Source organism: Petaurus breviceps, unplaced genomic scaffold (assembly GCF_028583685.1).
Source record: "Petaurus breviceps papuanus isolate PSGF00001 unplaced genomic scaffold, PetGlider_PUasm1.0 688, whole genome shotgun sequence".
NCBI lineage: Eukaryota > Metazoa > Chordata > Mammalia > Diprotodontia > Petauridae > Petaurus > Petaurus breviceps.
The window spans coordinates 5949636-5957523 of NW_027186457.1; the positions used below are offsets into that span (position 1 = coordinate 5949636).

The 7888-nt window shown below is 40.1% G+C and overlaps 1 long non-coding RNA gene across 1 annotated transcript; it reads right to left on the bottom strand.

Moving 5' to 3' along the window:
* Positions 1–3626: 3626 nt before the first annotated feature.
* Positions 3627–6206, bottom strand: LOC138174241 (uncharacterized). The gene is made up of 3 exons (XR_011171646.1): positions 6031–6206; positions 4318–4550; positions 3627–3742 (listed from the first exon to the last, which is right to left on the bottom strand). It is a non-coding gene; the product is annotated as an uncharacterized lncRNA (long non-coding RNA).
* Positions 6207–7888: the final 1682 nt, after the last annotated feature.

A 7888-nucleotide genomic window follows, 5' to 3' on the forward strand; every position in this document is an offset into this window, starting at 1 on the left:
TGTGTACCACAAACAGTGTTTCAGGACTTCACTTTTCTCATCTACAAAGTGCACTTGGAGTGAGGAAGACTTGTGTTCAAATCCTTCCTTCCAACACTTACTAACAGTGTGACCCTGGGCAAGTCACTGAAATTCTCTTAATGAAGTCATTTATTTCATCTGCAAAATGGAGATAATAATCATACCTCGCTCACAGGGTTGTTTTGATGATGAACTGAGATACAGATCTACAATGGTTCCTAAAGCGCTATATAAATATTAGTTGTTGTTTTGTTTGTTGTTATCCATGCTTCTTCTAACAGGCTGTGATTCTGCGCTGTACTGTACAAACCTTGGGGCAGTGAGGTGGTGCAGGAGATAGAGTACCAGGCCTGGAGTCAGGAAGACTCTTATTCCTCAGTTCAAATTTCGCCTCACACACTAGCTTTATGACCCCAAATGGGCTCACAAAGAATCAGACACAACTGAAAAATGACTGACCAACAATACCGACTTGAGGGCAATAAGAAGCAAAAAGGAGAAACAGCATGAACTAGAAGGAAAAGGCAGATTCAGGGAAGGCTTGAATTCTGGATCTACTACCATCAATCTGTGTCGTCTTGGGAAAGACACGAGACTCTCAAGCCCAGTTTCCTCCTATGTAAATAGGAGGGTGGCCTCTAATGCTAATAACCTAAGCAATTTTAAGGCAGCTTCTGTGATAGTCTTTTCCTAGGAATCACATGCTGCTGCCAGGAGTCCCCATAAACAGAACATTCATTGGAGTTGCCTTTTCAGCACTGGAGACTGATTGACTTATCCAAATATATTTTTCCCACTTGCTCCTGCTTGTAACCAAAGAGGGCCATTCATAGGATTGTAGGTTCAGAGGTGGGAGAGATCTTAGAAGGCACTTAGCCTAACCTCTTTGTCTTACAGATAATAAATAAAAAACACACAGTGAAGTCCAGAAGTTACATGACTTGTCCAAGACCATGAAAGTAAATATGGTGCTAGAGAAAGGATTCAAATCCAGGTTCTCTGACTCCAAACCCAATCCTTCCTCCTTACTAGACACTGTAGTGTAGGGAGAAGCACAACAGATCCTACAGGGTAGAGTGAAGCTGACCCAGGCATTTGACAGGCTTCCACTGATTAAACCATTGCCTGATATTGGTAACACTGGTGTCATCTCAGAGGACTGAGACAGAAACTTCCTTGAAAATTGTGAACTGGGTGAATTTCTCCAGTCAGCCAGGATTTGAAATTCAGGGGGATGCCACCCCCTAGTGGTCAATTTACTAACATTCTCAGAAAATAATAGGGGTCAAGGGACAAAACAGGTGCAGTTTGTGCATAACTGAGCCAGAATTGGAGGCTCCCTCTTCCTCTTCAAGCAACCCAAAGCAAACCAATGAGCATCTGTTAAGTACCTGCTACTTGGAAAGCACGGCGGTAGGTGGGGCAAGGAGGACAAAGAAGGAAAAAGTCCCTGCTCTCAGGGACCTTGTATTTATTAAGGGATAGAGCATGTAAAGAGAGGTCAGTAATATCTGGGGGAATTAAGAAAGGCTTCTTAGAGGAGCTAGCACATGAAAAGGGAGTCAGGAATACTAAGGGGAGGCAGGTGAGAGGACAGTGTCATGGAGAGGCCTGAATTTGGAGTCAAAAGACTTAGGTTTGAATCCTAGACCTACATCTTTGCTACCTGTGTGAAGTTGAGCCCCAGAGAATGAGGGGGAAGAAGAGGATGGTTTGGGAAATATGGTAAATGGTAAGAGCATTGATTAGGGGCCAAGGGACCCTGAGTTCAAAACTCACCTCTGAGGCTTATACTATAGAAGAAAGTCTCTTAACTTCCCTGGGCCTCAGTTTCCTTATCTGTAAAATTAGGAGGTTGGACCTGATATCTTCTATCTCTAAATCTATGATGCTTTGAATGCATCTCTGGCATTAGGAGCAGCCAATACAAAGGGTTTGAGCATCTGGAAGAGAGAATGAAGGGGTCACTTCATCTGAAAGGAAGGCTGCTCTGAATGCTCAGAAAAAATTCTGGGAGAACTCTTTCCCCTAAAATCTGATCTGCTGTGAAATGTATTTTTTTAATCTGCCCCCCTTAATTCCAAAGTCTCTACAACTTGTGGGCAGTTCTGAGTGAGCTCCATGAAGGATCTGCCGCCTGTTATGTTACAGTAACAAACAAACAAAACAAAATAACAGCTTGGCACATCTACCCCAGGATCTTAGTACATCAGAGCTCACATCAGAGTGTACTTATATACGTTACCTAAATTGAGCCTCCAACACCCAGGTGAAGCAGGTGCTGTTATTAGCCCCCTTTCACCAATAACGAAAGCAAGCCTTTGATAAGTGATTTGCCCTGGATTGTTCAACCAGTGTGTGGCCATAAAGGACATCAAATTCCAGGCTTTCTGACTTCAAGCTCATTTCTTCTCTTGCTTCCTTGTCTTTCCCCATCAGTCTCTATCTTACTTGACAATTAGTATTCTTCCTTCCAGAATAGAGACTCTTTTTTTTTTTTTTTGCTTTTTGCAGGGCAATTGGAGTTGTGACTTGCCCAAGGTCACACAGGTAGTAAGTGTTAAGTGTCTGAGATAGCATTTGAACTCAGATTCTCCTGACTCTAGGGCCAGTGCACTATTCACTGCGCCACCTAGCTGCCCTGTAGAGACTCTTCTGATCTCAAATAAAGCTCGGTAACTTGTGGTTTTTGAAAACTCTTTGGCTTCACTAGACCCCTGGGAGTACCAACTAGAGAGACATGACAACTGTATGGGGCTGGACCCATCATATCATTAAGTTATTGCTTTGGTGTCTTCCAGTCCACTGTTACCACAGAGAAGGGAAATGAGATCTGGTTCAAACTTCGCTGCTCAACCTCATATCCCTATTATAATTATGTTACACTCTGAAGCTCTTTTATGTTTCATCCCTCCCCACCTCTCTTTTTGCGTCTCTTCTTTACCCCCAGGCAAAGGAATTTAGGAGTCCTAGAGCTTCTAGCCACTTTCTCAATATCTGGCAAGGTCTACCATATGCCTCAAAAAGCTAAAAAATAGATATGTGACCTGGATATTAAAGATCACATCATAAAAAAAAGAAAATTGGAAAAGATCGAGAATCATGCCTTTCACAGCTATGGCTTGGGGGAGTATTTTTAACGAAACAAAGCCTAGAGACAGTCACAAATGATAAAAATGAAGATGAGAAAAAAATCAATAAATATTTTTAAAATAAATATCCAATAAAGTAATCCAATTTAGTAACGTCAAAAAGCTCTAATATGGTGTCCTTTTTTCAAGGGACATAAATTAATAAGCTTGTGCAAACAGTGGTTTTAATCTAAAGACTCAAAAGATGGTAATTTGAGGTTACGGTAAGCACAGGCCAGTGAAGGAGATAATTTTGAGTGGGTGAGGTTTATCAAAGAATCCCATAGGAACAGTCACCTGTTCTATGTACACAGAAAGTCTTGACTGCAATATTCCACAAATGAATAATCTAATAGCAAAATTAATAGAGTTCCCTACCCAATAAGCAATTTTTTAGACTGCAGTCATTTTCCTGAACTCTGCCATTCCATAAATAAACCAAGCCACTTACCTAAAATCTCTTGAAATGTTAGAGTGGTATTCCTTATGTTTAAGCATATGCATCAGAACCTGGGAAGCATTTCTCACAGCATCTACACACTCATAATTACCATATCTAAACAAGGCATTTTGGACTACTTCCAGGCATTCTAGGATATAGAAAAAGTTGATTAACTGCATTAATCCACATACTGGACATTATCCTTTTTATATCTATCTTTAACATAGAGAAATTAAAAAATTGAAAACAAAACCAAAAAGGATTAGTAGAAGTTAGTGGAGGAGTAAACTTAAATCCAGATTTGGGGAATTTTTAGGGACTTGAGAAAACATGATTATTTTGATATCACTGGGTCTTTACAGACATATTTTGCAAAGGGTTCGTTAAACTTGCTACAAATTTATAGTAATAGAAATTGTATGAAGGACAATTGCAAGGTGACTGAATTTTTTTTAATGCCTATCAAAATAAAAATTCTTAGGGAGATTTTCTCATTTCCAGTGGAATTAGAGAAATATATTTCCTGCTAAAAATTAAGAATATAGGTTTTACTACCATCATTAGCCCATTATAAATCTATCCAACATATGCAGATATCTACATTGATCTAAAATTTAGGTTTTTAGCTTCCAGAGGAACCTCACAAACAATTTCAGTCCCTCTCATGGGACTCTACCACCTATGGCTGGTTCTAAGTTTATTAACTATTTTCTGTGAACTCACCAGTAAAATTAGCCTTTGCATAGACAGGTGCACTGTAAGCTACTGCTGAATGAAACATTCTAGGATGTTTCACTCTCAACCAGGCAGCAAGGGAGCCTGAGTAAGAACTACCAAAAACAACCCATTTGTTTCTAAAGAGTCTTAGTTTATGTATAAGAAATTTCTGGAAGTAAACAGCATCTTTCAAGGCTTGCCTGCTGCTGAGGAAGCGAAGGTTGTCTGTAGAGATATTCCTGCAAATTAAAGCACAAACAAGAGACACTGTGAAAACAAAGCAGACTAGAATGATGCTTGATATCAGCTCAACTGGATGCCAAATTAAAAAAAATTGTTAATGCTCAGTTGTTATTTCTGTTAAACCTTGAAATGATCATTTGAAATAGAGAAAAATTCTGATGGGAAATGATGCATAAACACAAGAAACAGACAGAAGGAAATACCTTATTTCAGCAATAGTCTGTTTGGAGAATGAAATATTACTGAAAAAACTACAGAAAATATTCAAAAGGAAAATAAAGAAGGATCTGAGAAGGCAGCAATCACATCAATCACTTAATGTTGATCTACAAGCAACTATTCAATTTCTGCTACATGCCAGGCTCCTGGCATATGGGCAAAATCTTTTTTTTTTTTCCTGGCTCTCAAGGAGCTGCCACTCTCTGGGAGTGGAGAGTGGGTGGGAAGTCCTGTGTGCCATTACACATGGCACACACAATGAAATTCAAAATAGATACATGGTCAATATTAGGCAGTTGTTTTTAGGAGGGGGGAAGGGGTGGATTCTCTCACTCATGTAGGAGCCTAAGCTGATTTTTGGAGGAAACAAGGGATTCTAAGAGGTGAAGGTGAGGAGGGGCTACATTCAGGGCATGGCTCTGCAAAGGTAGTAGATACAGACAGGGAGGGATGGGGACAGAGTGTGAATGTCATGGTTGAAGAATGGGACATAGACCAGTTGGGCTGGACTGTGGAGGGTGGGACAGGAAGAAATTGGTAATGAGTGCTGGCAGCACTTTCTTGCACAGGGCTTTTGGGAGGATCAAATGAGTTAACATACTGCCCACCTTAAAGTGCTGGCTATAGTGGTGGTGGTGGTTTTAAAACTACCCCACTTCCTCAAATAGAGGCCTAATCTTGAAATTGCTTCCAGAGCATCATATTTCTAATATCAAATATATTTAAAAAGAGAAGACAGAACTAGTGAACGGTACTGGAAGGCACCTCATTAGTACCCTGGGTAGCCTCAGCCCCTGTGGTTGGAGAGCTGGAGGGCAGAGCAAAAACTCCTTCCTAAATTTCCTTAGTAGTGACTCAGAATTAGTACCAACTCTTCATTTCCTGACAGCTGCTCTGCTTTGTTTTGACTCCACCATTATCATGCCCAGTCCACTCCCTAAGTAGGTACTCTCTGGTGCATTCCACTTTTTAAGTGTCCTTTTGTGTACTGTCTTCCCTCCAGTCTATTGTGACTTTCTTGAGGACAAGAACTGTCTTTTTCATATTGTGTCACCAACATTTAGCCAAGTGTCTGGCACATAGTAGGCAGTTAATAATCTCTTCATTCCTCTTTCGTGTGAATTTAAATGACCAGATATCAAGGCGGCTTCAGTTTCAGTGTGTGTTTGGCTGCATTAATTATGTAAGAAGAAGAGAAGCTGAGAAGAAGAAGGCAGAGAAGTAGTGATTGTAGCAGCAATATTAATGGCAACTTACTTGGTTGGTTGGCTTTTACCGTAATATCTATGCTCCAGCACAACATACAAGGCTCCCATTCTTTTAGCATATCCAAACAAGGAAAGTTCAGTACTCCATGAGCTATCAGCAGATTCTTCTCCTCCAAGCTCTAAGAAAACTGGGCCACCTTGTCTATAGTACTTATCATAGACAAAATACCTCTGTAGAGACACAATAAATGAATTTAAGATTATCAGTGTTTGGTCAAGGTCAAAGATTCTTTTGTTTTGGTCTAATCACACACTGATAGCATCTTCCTGTGCTGTAGACCTCTAGATCAGGATGAGTGGTGCTGAAGCTACTTAAATCTGTGGCAATGATCTGGTACAAATAATTACACTTGTAGGGTCCGGGATGCCAGTTGAACAAAATTTCCCAACCGGAGATGTCACCTAGTTAAATAAAGTCAGTTTGACTTTTAAATTCTTACTGAACATAAGAAAAATGTAGTAAAAGGGCATCGAGGTGGCACAGTGAGTAGAGTACTGGCCCTGAAGTCAGGAGGACCTGAGTTCAAATCCAGCCTCAAACACTTAACACAAAAACTAGCCATGTGACCTTGGGCAATTTACTTAACCCTAATTGCCCTCCAAAAGGAAAAAAAAAGGTAGCAAAATGAAGTATATTTTTAAAAGGCATTTATGCTATAAACCCCATTATTAGCAACTTTGAAACTCTCACTTTAAGACTTACTTATTAAGTGCCTATTATCTTCATAGGAGATGAACCACCACCACCCCCCCAACTTAGCCTAGGAAATACACATATAAATAGATCCAGATTTGGGAAACTTTAAAGAACTAGAAAAAAGTAATTTGTGAAGGGTGAAATGCTAACTATTACTGAAATCAGGAAAGACTACAATAGATGATGTGGTAGAAACTGAACTTTGACAGAAGCTACAGATTCTAAGAAGGGGAGGTGAGGAGAGAATGCCTTTCAGGCAGAGAAGACAGTATGTGTAAGGGCAGGGGAGAATTGGAGATGGTATGCCAAGCCCAGGAAATAGCACAGAGGCCAGTTATTAAACTTTCAAGTTCCTGCTGGGTGTATGTCAAGTTCAGGGCTTTTGATTTGCAAATATTTACAGTTAATCACTGACAAGAATAGTATTTTGGTCAAGAGGTTTTTTGGCACTGACCCATACAACAGCAGCAAAGTTATTTAAGGATGATGATGAGGGTGGTGGTGGTGATGATGATGATGGTGATAGTAACTCACATTTAGACAGTACTTTAAAGTTTACAGAACTCCCCAAAGAGGGTGTTATTATCTCCTTTAGCCTCTGGGTAGATAGATTGCCTATGAATGAGTGATGGAACGACATGCAGGAAAATTGTATAGGAAAAGTCAAGGGTATGTTGTTATTTGTCCCTATGGAGAGAGTGCCAGTGAGATCACAGATCCATCAATCCATCCATATTGACAGATGAGGAAACTGAGGCTACTAGAAAATAGTAGAGGAGGATCCCATCCCAGTGTTCATTCTTCTAAACCATGCTGACCAAGTATATGCTAAAAATGATGTAATCAGTGGTCTTGCCTCCCTGGAATGACTAGCCCAGTTTAATTTAAGTTACAACATCAAGCTAGATAACAAGGAATTTCATTTAATGGCTAGCATTTATAGAATGATTTAATGATGGCAAAGCATTTTGCATATGTTATCTCATTAAATCCTCACAACAGTCTTTGAAAGTATGAGCTATCATTGGCCCTGTTTTACTGATGAGGAAACTGAGTTTGAGAAAGGGTAAGAGACTTGCCCAGGGTCACACAGCTACCGTGTTTCCCCGATAATAAGACCTATCCCGAAAATAAGCCTCCCCTTACTGTG